Below are 10,000 nucleotides of genomic sequence, written 5' to 3'. Positions count from 1 at the left end.
GAATGAACAGTAAAGGGCACCACCCTGTAACATCCTGCGCACGCTTGTGTGTGTGTGTGTGTGTGTGTGTGTGTGTGTGTGTGTGTGTGTGTGTGTGTGTGTGTGTGTGTGTGTGTGTGTGTGCTTATTAAATTCTGTCTTGCAATGAGTAACCTTTATGCCATTATGCTTTATAGCTTGATAGCCGACTTCCAGGTCAAAGCTGGACATGTTATCTGTTTAGCAGCTTCATATCTCAGCCGTGTGCAGATTCTGAAGATCTACTCAGGGTATATGAGTGACCTGGGGGTCATTTCTGCTTTCGTTTCTGACAGTATCTAAATGTCTCCAGTAACTACAAGGGTGGCTGTATGCTCGTGCCAGAGTGAAAAGAAAACGGTGTGATAACGGCTTTGTCACATGCCGAAGTTGCCAGGAAGCACAAGCAGTCGTAACATGAAGGGCAGGAGAGATACCCCAACACCCACGCCAGATCTATTCCAGAATAATGTGAATTGTACTGCCGTTTAAGAGGAAGTGATTGCACTTTGCACATTTGTGATCATAGACTCAAATGTACCACTTCAACACAACAACTTCAACAACAACAACAATAACAACAGGGTTAACTACACACATATATGTTTGCTATTATTCTGCCCTCCTGTGAGATTTATGGTCCTTTCCGGAGGTGTGAGTAGAGGGCGTGTGTGTGTGTATGCGTGTGCGAATACGTGTGTGAGAGCTGATGTTTGTGAATGCAAGGGGTCGTTCTTCACCAATTCACAAGGCAATCCTGTGGAGATTATGGCCATCCAACTGTAGCATTTGCTTCACAAAACCACTTCAAAGTTCGGATTACCATACACAAAATGTGCAACCTGATTAGATTCACAGTACATTGTGGCTGAACTTTGGATAAAAACGTCTGCTAAATGTAATGTAAATGTAACTTAACTTTGAGCACACTGTGTGTGTGGAGGGGGGTGGGGGCTGCTTTTCTCAAAATGTACTATGCTACCTGATCAGATTCACAGTCATACACAGTACATTGTGGTTGAACTTAACTCTGGGCACACTGTGTGTGTGTGTGTGTGTGTGTGTGTGTGTGTGTGTGGGTGCTATTTTTCTCACTTCTGTGTGGTTACCGAAAACAGCGTTGTCAGCCCTGTGATGTTTGCTTGCATCAAAAGGGGAACCGCAAAGCAACCATTTGACAACCATTACACAACCATTAACTCCACGGCACATCTACCAGTCTGACAGCTGAGCAGCTTTTCTCCCACACAGTCCTCATATCTGCCTGTGAAGAGACTAAAAATGTTTATATTTGACAAAAGCCAAACTCACATGCAATTAAGGCGGCACTGTTATGGATCTCAAGATGGTGTCTGTGGTTTCGGCTGTTTGTCAACTGTCAGGGAAAAAAGAGATAAGAGGATAGAAGAAAGGACGTGAACTGAGAGAAAGACAATAATGAGAGAGAGAGAGAGAGAGAGAGAGGAGAGAGGGGAAGAGAGGGGGAGAGAGGATTGTAAGAACAGAGGTAAAAGACGAGAGCAGAGAACAGAACAGGGGCAACCAGGAAAGAAAAATGTCTGGAGCGGAGAGTGGATAGGATGAACAGAACAGAAGAAGTGAGAAAAGGAGGGGAAAGAAGGGAGAGGAGAAATGTGGAGAAAAAAGTCCCAGATGAGTGTGAGATGGTCGTCTCTGAAAAACACTTCACACTCAAAAAGGACAGTAAACCATTGAGCATACATGAATGTGTATGTGAGTGTGAGTGTGTTTGTGTATGCGTGCGTGTGTGTGTGTGTGAGAGAGAGAGAGTCTCTGTGTGTGTGTGTGTGTGTGTGTGTGAGAGAGAGAGAACGATGTGCCAAGTGTGTATCTTTGAAGTGTGTCAGGCCTTTGTCTGTAAAACAAAGTGACAGTGAAACCCCAACCTCCCTCCAGCATCTGCTACAGACAAGCCCCATCAGCAGGCTCTCAGGTCAGCACCAAGCCTAATTAATATTTGACAAGGCTGGCCGTCCTGTACTGGATACTGGACTCCAGCCACCAGCCGCTCAGAGCTGCCGAGGGTCTCTGGGGAAGGTGGGCCGCTCGAGGGGTCAAAGTCAGACCCATTCTGTCCATGCGTGGAATATGAAAAGAATTGAAGCTATCTGTCAAAAAAGTCACCTTGTTACTTTAAAAGTTAGGCTACAGATTTTTAGCATGAACTAAATTTGATGATCTGTTTTATACTGTGAAGAACGATACTGCAACTGGGTGTTAGATGACAAAATAGAGATGATAAAGAGCAATGTCAGAGAAGAAGACAGATATTAGGCTTTACATTTATGTTTATTCATTTAGCGTACTATTTTCTTTAAACTAAAGCTGCACAATCACAAGACTGTCTCTCCGTTTAATTTTGCATGCTAAATGGGAATCCCACAATGAGGGACAAACAGACAGTAATGCACGCATGCCTTGACAGAAACCGAAAGAGGAAAGTGTGGTGGTTATTTTTACTATTTTCGCTTGGCTTGTATAGTTTGAGACTGGTATATATAACTGATCTGGCCATTCAAAAAATATGGCACCATGTTAGTCAGTTGACAAAAGGAATAAATTATTCACATTTTTTATCTTCCATAGCTTTCTCCCTACTTTGCATAAACACACAAACACACACACACACACACACACACACACACACACACACACACACACACACACACACACACACACACTGAGCAGAGCCCTCACACTCCATCTCATGAGAAAATCTCCCACTCAAAGTGAATGAGTGCATTGATAAGGGGACTTAAGATAAGAGCCTGTTTAGGGTTGTCTCTCTCCCTCTCCCTCTCCCTCCTCCTCTCACTCTCTCTATGTGGTGTGTATGTGTTTGTGTATGTGTATTATGAGTATGTGTGTGTGTGTGTGTGTGTGTGTGTATGATGAGTGTATGTGTGTTGCTTTCTTTCTGCTCATTTGTGAGCTCTGAGTGCGTGTTTGAGAGTAAGACAGCGACTGGCAGTTGTACCTGTCCATCTGTCCTTGATGACTCCATTGAGACAACAAGAGGAAAGGTGAGTTAATTATTAATACATGCATCTGAACACACTGCCACACACACAGAGGAAAGGTGAGCTCATTATTAATACATGCATCTGAACACACTGCCACACAGAGAGAACAAACAGAACAAAGCAGAACACAGACAACAGCATGAAGGAGTATGATAGGACATGGATACATTAACATTGAAGGCCACACTACAAGAGCAACACAACACAGGTTTTCCCAACCTCTGGTCGTGAAATTTCTCAGAATTACCTAATCAATACAGAAGAAAATCACATACAATATAAACAAATTAAGCATAGCCACCATTTTTACCTCCCCTCATATATTTTTTTAATGCTACCTGGACCCCAACGGCCATGAAAATAAACTGATAAACAAACCATAGAATTGTGAATGAGTGGGATCACGAGAGTTCATGGTTTCTAAGTGAGGTCACAAGCCAAAAAAGGTTGAGAAGCACTACTTCAACATTAGAAGTGAACATGCATGAATGTCACTTTGAACATCTGCTCAAAGCATTTGTCAGATGTGTCTGTGGGCCTCCTCACTCAGAGGAGCCTGCAAGCTATTCTCTGGAAGCTGTTATTGCAAACACAAATTGGCTGAATTGTAAACCACTTAAGGCTGACAAGGATATCACTGTGATGTAGCAAGCCAGGTGGCCCCCTCCTCTGCAGTCCCCTCCAGCCTCACTGGTGGCCCCCTCCTTTACAGTCCCCTCCAGCCTCACTGGTGGCCACCTCCACTACAGTGCCCTCCAGCCAGTGGCCCCCTCCTCTGCAGTCCCCTCCAGCCTCACTGGTGGTCCCTCCACTACAGTGCCCTCCAGCCAGTGGCCCCCTCCTCTACAGTCCCCTCCAGCCTCGCTGGTGATCCACATGAATGACCGCTGACGAGTGCGCCCCCAGGTGGAGCTGTCACAGGTCAGAGTGCCATAGTTACATGCTATTGTTATATGATCTGCAATTCATTGTTTTTTAGAAAGTGTTTTTTAGTAAGCCGCTATACACTACCGTTCAAAAGAAATTTCCTAGAGTCACTCTATTTTTCTATTAAAATAACCTTAATTGATCAGAAATGTAGTGCAGACATTTCTGATGTTTGAAATGACTATTAATGCTAGAATATTAACGTAGGCATACAAAGCCCATTGTCTGCCACCATCACCAATGACACATTATGTTAAACATTATCATGTTTAAAAGGGTAATTCATCATTAGAAAACCCTTTTTCAATTACATTTGCACAACTGAAAACTGCTGTGCTGTTTAAGGAAGTGATAAAACTGGCCTAATTTGCGTTGTTTGAGCATCTGAGCATCAGCAGTTGTGGAATTGATCATGGTCTAAAACTCGTCAGCAAGAAAGAACTTTCTTCAGAAAGGCATCTTACTGTGTGCTCTGCATCCTTCACAAAACCGTGCAGACGGATCTAACCAGGATGCAGAGTGAAGCAGGAGGCCCCAGTGCACAGCTGTGCAGGTGGTATAGGAACACCAGACCCAGATGCCTCACAGCCCTCAGTTGGCAGCTTTATTAAAGCAGCAATAAGGAACTTTATTCCAAAACTAGCAAGCTAACTACTTAAAAGGCATGCAAAAACCTTGCAAACACCACCAAAAGCCCAGTTGACACTAAATAGAAGCTTCCCAACACTAACTGTGTCTTTTGGCAGTATAGCTGGCAATGTCATGCTGTGAAAGCTTTTCTTCCATGTTGCAGGGTATTCCAGCCCGGTACACAGAACTACATAGGGCATATCCTGGATGGCTAGTGGGAAAGACACAGGTGTATATTGGTCCTTCACATGAACATATGATATCAAAATTAATTTGAGGATGGTACCAAAACTAGTTGCCTATAAAACCATACCTCAAAAAGTGTCAAATTGTTGCATAGTGTTACTTTAGAGATAGTACACCATTAAACAGTAGTCTCAGCAGCAGCAGTGAAGAGGCTCTGGAATGCTGGCCTTCTAGGTGGAGTTTGAAAAAATTAAACTGGCTAATGAATGATAAAGACTAAAATGGTCAAAGGGACATATGATTTGTTATAGATAGACAAATCTAATCTGAGGTGTTTATGCAAATTATGCAAGATCTGTTTGGTGAAAAAGCAGTTAAGCTGTCATGCTGCAAAGTTTGTAATTGCTTACAATTTTAAGCACAAAATTGTTATTTCAAGCAAAAATCATTAGTTTGTCAGTGTCTTGTCTGTATGTGTCATTTTCATTTTCTTTGTGATTCCAAACTTACAGTAATGTAAACCATTCACTTCTCTTTTTGTAGTAATTTCTGACATTCACAGACGTTTAAGGGGATCATGTTTAGTTGGCTATTGTTCACTAATGGTGCGCTGATTGGTTAGTTGATTGGTTGGATAGTTATTTAAAGGCTTTAAGACTGTGGTTGTTAAACCTGGGCACCACACCCAGGAGTCTACCATTTCATTCACTGTCACTTTGGACCACACCAGTCTTTGTGTCAAATTAGACAACTTACTTACTTACTCACAACTTACAATTTTATGATGGTATCTGTTCTTGTACATGCAGTTCTATTCCAGAATAGAATCAGCAAGATCTTGTTTTGGAGAATGTCCTGACATGAAAAAGATATGTGCAAAAACGAACCTTTACAATATGATTTAATTTAATAGTTCAACACCTCCCTCTGCAGGTGATTATTGGTATAACAATGAGACAGTTCATCTTTGAAATGAATGGCTTTTGGAGTCGGTTCAGTTGCCTCAAATGCAACCGCAATAATTTAGTGCAATAAAAGGACAGTTAAACACATATAGTACAGGACAATACCGGACAATAGTCGTATTAGTGAACTTTTAAACCTCATTTTAAGTTTTTCTCATGTGTTTCTCATGTCATTCAAACTATCATCTATTTTCTCACACATGTGAAATACTCACATTATTTGTTTGTTCACAGGAAACAAGACACATAATGGCACACCAACAGTCTTAATAATAATATACCAAACATTTGCACATGAACAACAGGAGCATTTACATGTATGCATTTCACAAAACAAAAATCATATACTGATTTATAAACTACTAACATTAAACTCCTGCATATGCCTATATGCAACTACATCATGTAACTACACATAACTTTAAAGAAGTACTCAAAGGCAAACAGAAGTCTATAAATATTTTCAGTCATGCATGGGTAAACCATGTATCTCTGTGTTTGTGCATGTAGACATGCATATGTGCTTTTGGCGTATAAATGTGTGTGCTCAGGCTTACAAATTAGCCCATAAGGACTGGTCCGATAGCCTTACGTGCAATGGATAACAAAGGGCAAAAAATGACTAGTTCATGTGGAGTAGTTTGTGCCTGTGTTTGCAAGGGTGTATTTTCTACAGAGTACTGTATTGGCCTAAAAGGGCACACCCTCCTTCTGGCAGTTGAATAGTTTGGGGTCAGTCAGGCACTGCAATGCTGCTGATGAACACTAGAGGGCGCTGTCTGCAGACTCTTAGGGTGAGAAGATGCAAGAACTAGGAAAACAGAGCATAATGGCAAGATTGCCTTGCTGAAAATGTCTCTGCCAAACTCTGCTTCCCCACTACACTGGCTACTATGGAATATTCGGATCAAGCCAAAAACATGGAAACATTACTTGTTCATTTTTTTAAGCAGGACCTAAAGAAAATTGGCATCAGTTAACCTTGCAATAATCCTGGAGACCACATATTCAGAACAGCACACCGAGTACATAAGAGGCTATCACAGCACAGTTTAAATAAGTACCTTTATTAGAATAGTTTACTATGATTTGAAGATGTTTCATATTAAAAAATGATATTCTCAGTGTGTGCGTTTTTTAAGCTTTAGGGAAAGCTGTCCAAAAAGGCCGGAGGCCTTTGTCTGCCAGTTCTGGAATAACAAAAAAAAATGATTACAGTATATATATACATATGCTCACACAAACGCCAAAATACTGCCAAGTGTAACATTTTAAAAGATTAACTGCTTAATCAAGTCAATTTTTCCTAAACAAAGAAATATTCATATGTTTTCATATTGAGTGCAGAACAGAAGAAAGCAATGGTGTACTATTTATTAAAAAAGGATAATGGCCAGGTTAAAGAACAACGGTGTCCCTATAGTGTTCCATTGGTGTTCCAAAATACCACTCAAATAAAGAATTTAAGAGTAATTTACCTGGTTTCGGACTTTGATTTGCTTGATGGTGTTTTGAAGCACCTCTTTGTATTCCAGGTACTAGACAGGAACAAATTATCCAAGAAAATGTTTGGACTCGAAGAAAAACACCACCATAGAAAAACATTTGAAAAATGTAACTGGAAGATGATGTATTAGGCCTACCTTGCTGGAGGTTTTAGATCTTCTTAAATTCTCCACAGACAGGAGGAAAACTCGCCTCTAGAAATATTGAAAGAACTGTTTTATTATCTAGAATACAGATTATAATACAGATACTTTAAATATAACAAAATGAACCTAGTCTCAGATCACATTTAAATCAAATTGAATGAGATATTTTTTAAAAAATGAGGAAGATTGACTGTAGATGGCCGACCTCAATAAGGGAAACCGTTGTCTCAATCTGATCTCGGATATGTTCCAGTTTCAGCTTTTGGTTTTGCAGTTCACCGAGCTGAGGAATAATAATAATACTTTTACTCAAAAAGGATCTCACAAACAGGTGAAAAAGCATTAAAAAGTAACTTAGAAGTAAAGTCAGCAAACCTTTTGTTCTCTCTCATTGAGACCTGCCAAAAGTCTCTCTCTGTTCTTCGTCTGTAAATAAAATAATTAACAATGAATAACTAACCACAGCAAACCATATCATATGTCGTACTTTGCCATAACTGTTTTATGTTATGGCTATTAAAAAGCCTGACACCCTTGAGTGTGATGCTGTTATTAGATCATTCAAGTACTACAGAATGCTTCTTTTTTCACATTCATGAGATCATACAAAGACTACATTTACCTGATGCTTATGCCTTTGCAATAGCATTATTTATTAATAAGTAGAGAACTAATTGGGATATAGCATTACAATGTATACAGGCCTACATACTGACCAGTTGTGTGTGGTATGACTGTAGCATGTTATGCGTTTCTCCTAGACTCTTCCCAGAGTTTGCAACAGTGAAGCAGAATTCTTCTGCAGTCTTTGTGCGTGACACCACCTCACTGTCAATAGAAGGACTGACATTAGTTATATAGGCCACAAATGCTATAGGCTTAATTGTTGTAATCGAATTGCTGTCATGAACCACAACCTGGTACACAATCTGTGGTGTGATTTAGTCTTATTTAGTGTTTGAGTGCATTGAGAGGATACATGGGTAGGACAAGAATGAGGATTTATGGAAGAAGAAGAAGAAGAAGAAGAGGAAGATGGTGTGATGATGATGGTGATGGTTATGATGAAGGTTGAATTGCTAAGCTAGCCCACCTGTGATTGTCTTCACTGTCATCTTCATCGTCACTGCCAATGGCGAAAACCACTGAACAAAGCAAAGTGAGTGGTCAACACTAATCTGTATTTTCCAACAACCCTAAAGCCACTGCAATGTCTGTTTTGTATGCTCAGTGATGTCCTCTCTTACAATACCATACATTTAATTTACTAACAGGTTTTGATTGTCTTGTTTAATATATGTAGCAATATCAATAGGATCATGTAAAAAAATCATTGTCTAAATTGACAATAACAGTCTGTCTTTGTGATGAGGGTATATGTTTTAACCCCTAAAAGAAGAGTTCAAACAATTTGTCAAATGAATTATACTGACACCACGCCAAGAATGTGCAGTACATGTGGCTAACATGTACATGTGGTATTCTCACCAGGCTTAAACGATCCACGAGTGTCAATGGAGAACATTTTGAGCCTAAAAGGGAGTGAAGAGTGACGGAGGAGATAGTCAGAAGAAGGGAAATGACAATGTACTGAATAATATGTAAACTATTTTATAGACTGCATTGTACCAGTTCCTAACATGGCCAAGTGGCTTAGTAGTCAACTAGTCTAAACCATGGCCCAGGCTACTTCCCTAAAAACTATAAACTTCAAGCCTAGATTAATAATTACATTTATTTAACTAGGCTACCCTTCTCCCAAGGCTATGGTTCTACTTAACAGCTATCCTAAGCCACTTAAACTTAATTATGAACTTACTTGCGAATCAAATGTTTTGATAACGTTTTTTCACGATGAAATTTGCCGTCTGAATAAACCCGTGTGATTCTGAAATGTGTCTCTTCGTTTGCTTTATGGTTACTACAGAAAATAATATGACTGTCATAATACGTGCCCATTATGATCACATAATATGGCCATACGTATTTGATTCTGGAATTTCGAGATACGCTTGAGCTTTGATGACGTCGACGACACGCACGATTAGTCTGCTCTGAGTGGAAGGCATCTGCCGTGTTATGACATATCGATGTAGGCTATTTGGTTGACTATGTTTATTGAAGTTAACGCATTAGTGTTTTAAAGATGTATTTAGTTCAATTAATAGCATAGCATATTACCAAGCTAAAAGTAGTCTATGTTTATGGTCAAGATGTGTATTCAGTTTTAGCATGCAAACTGCACATGGCTCTGTGTTTTGAAAGCTACAACGTTTTATAAAATGTTCAGTGTATGACAGAATTGCCGATTTAAACATTTAATTAGGAGAAATATCTGTCCGGTGTCAATGTCCCCTGCTGTTTTATTAACCTTCCACCAGAGGTCAGCAAACACCCGCAGCTTCATAAACCTGGGAACTTTTCCACTCCTTGAGCTCTTGAGAACTTTTTTGGTGCTTTGTGTAAATGTAACTGTATGTTACATTTAACAAATAAGCTCATAGCACGGCTCGCTAGACTTTGTCTAAGTCTAGTCTTTTCTAGTCGAAGTCTTTGGCCGGGTGCACAGACCCACAAA

Source organism: Clupea harengus, chromosome 14 (assembly GCF_900700415.2).
Source record: "Clupea harengus chromosome 14, Ch_v2.0.2, whole genome shotgun sequence".
NCBI classification, from domain to species: Eukaryota; Metazoa; Chordata; class Actinopteri; order Clupeiformes; family Clupeidae; genus Clupea; species Clupea harengus.
This window is presented reverse-complemented; position numbering follows the sequence as displayed.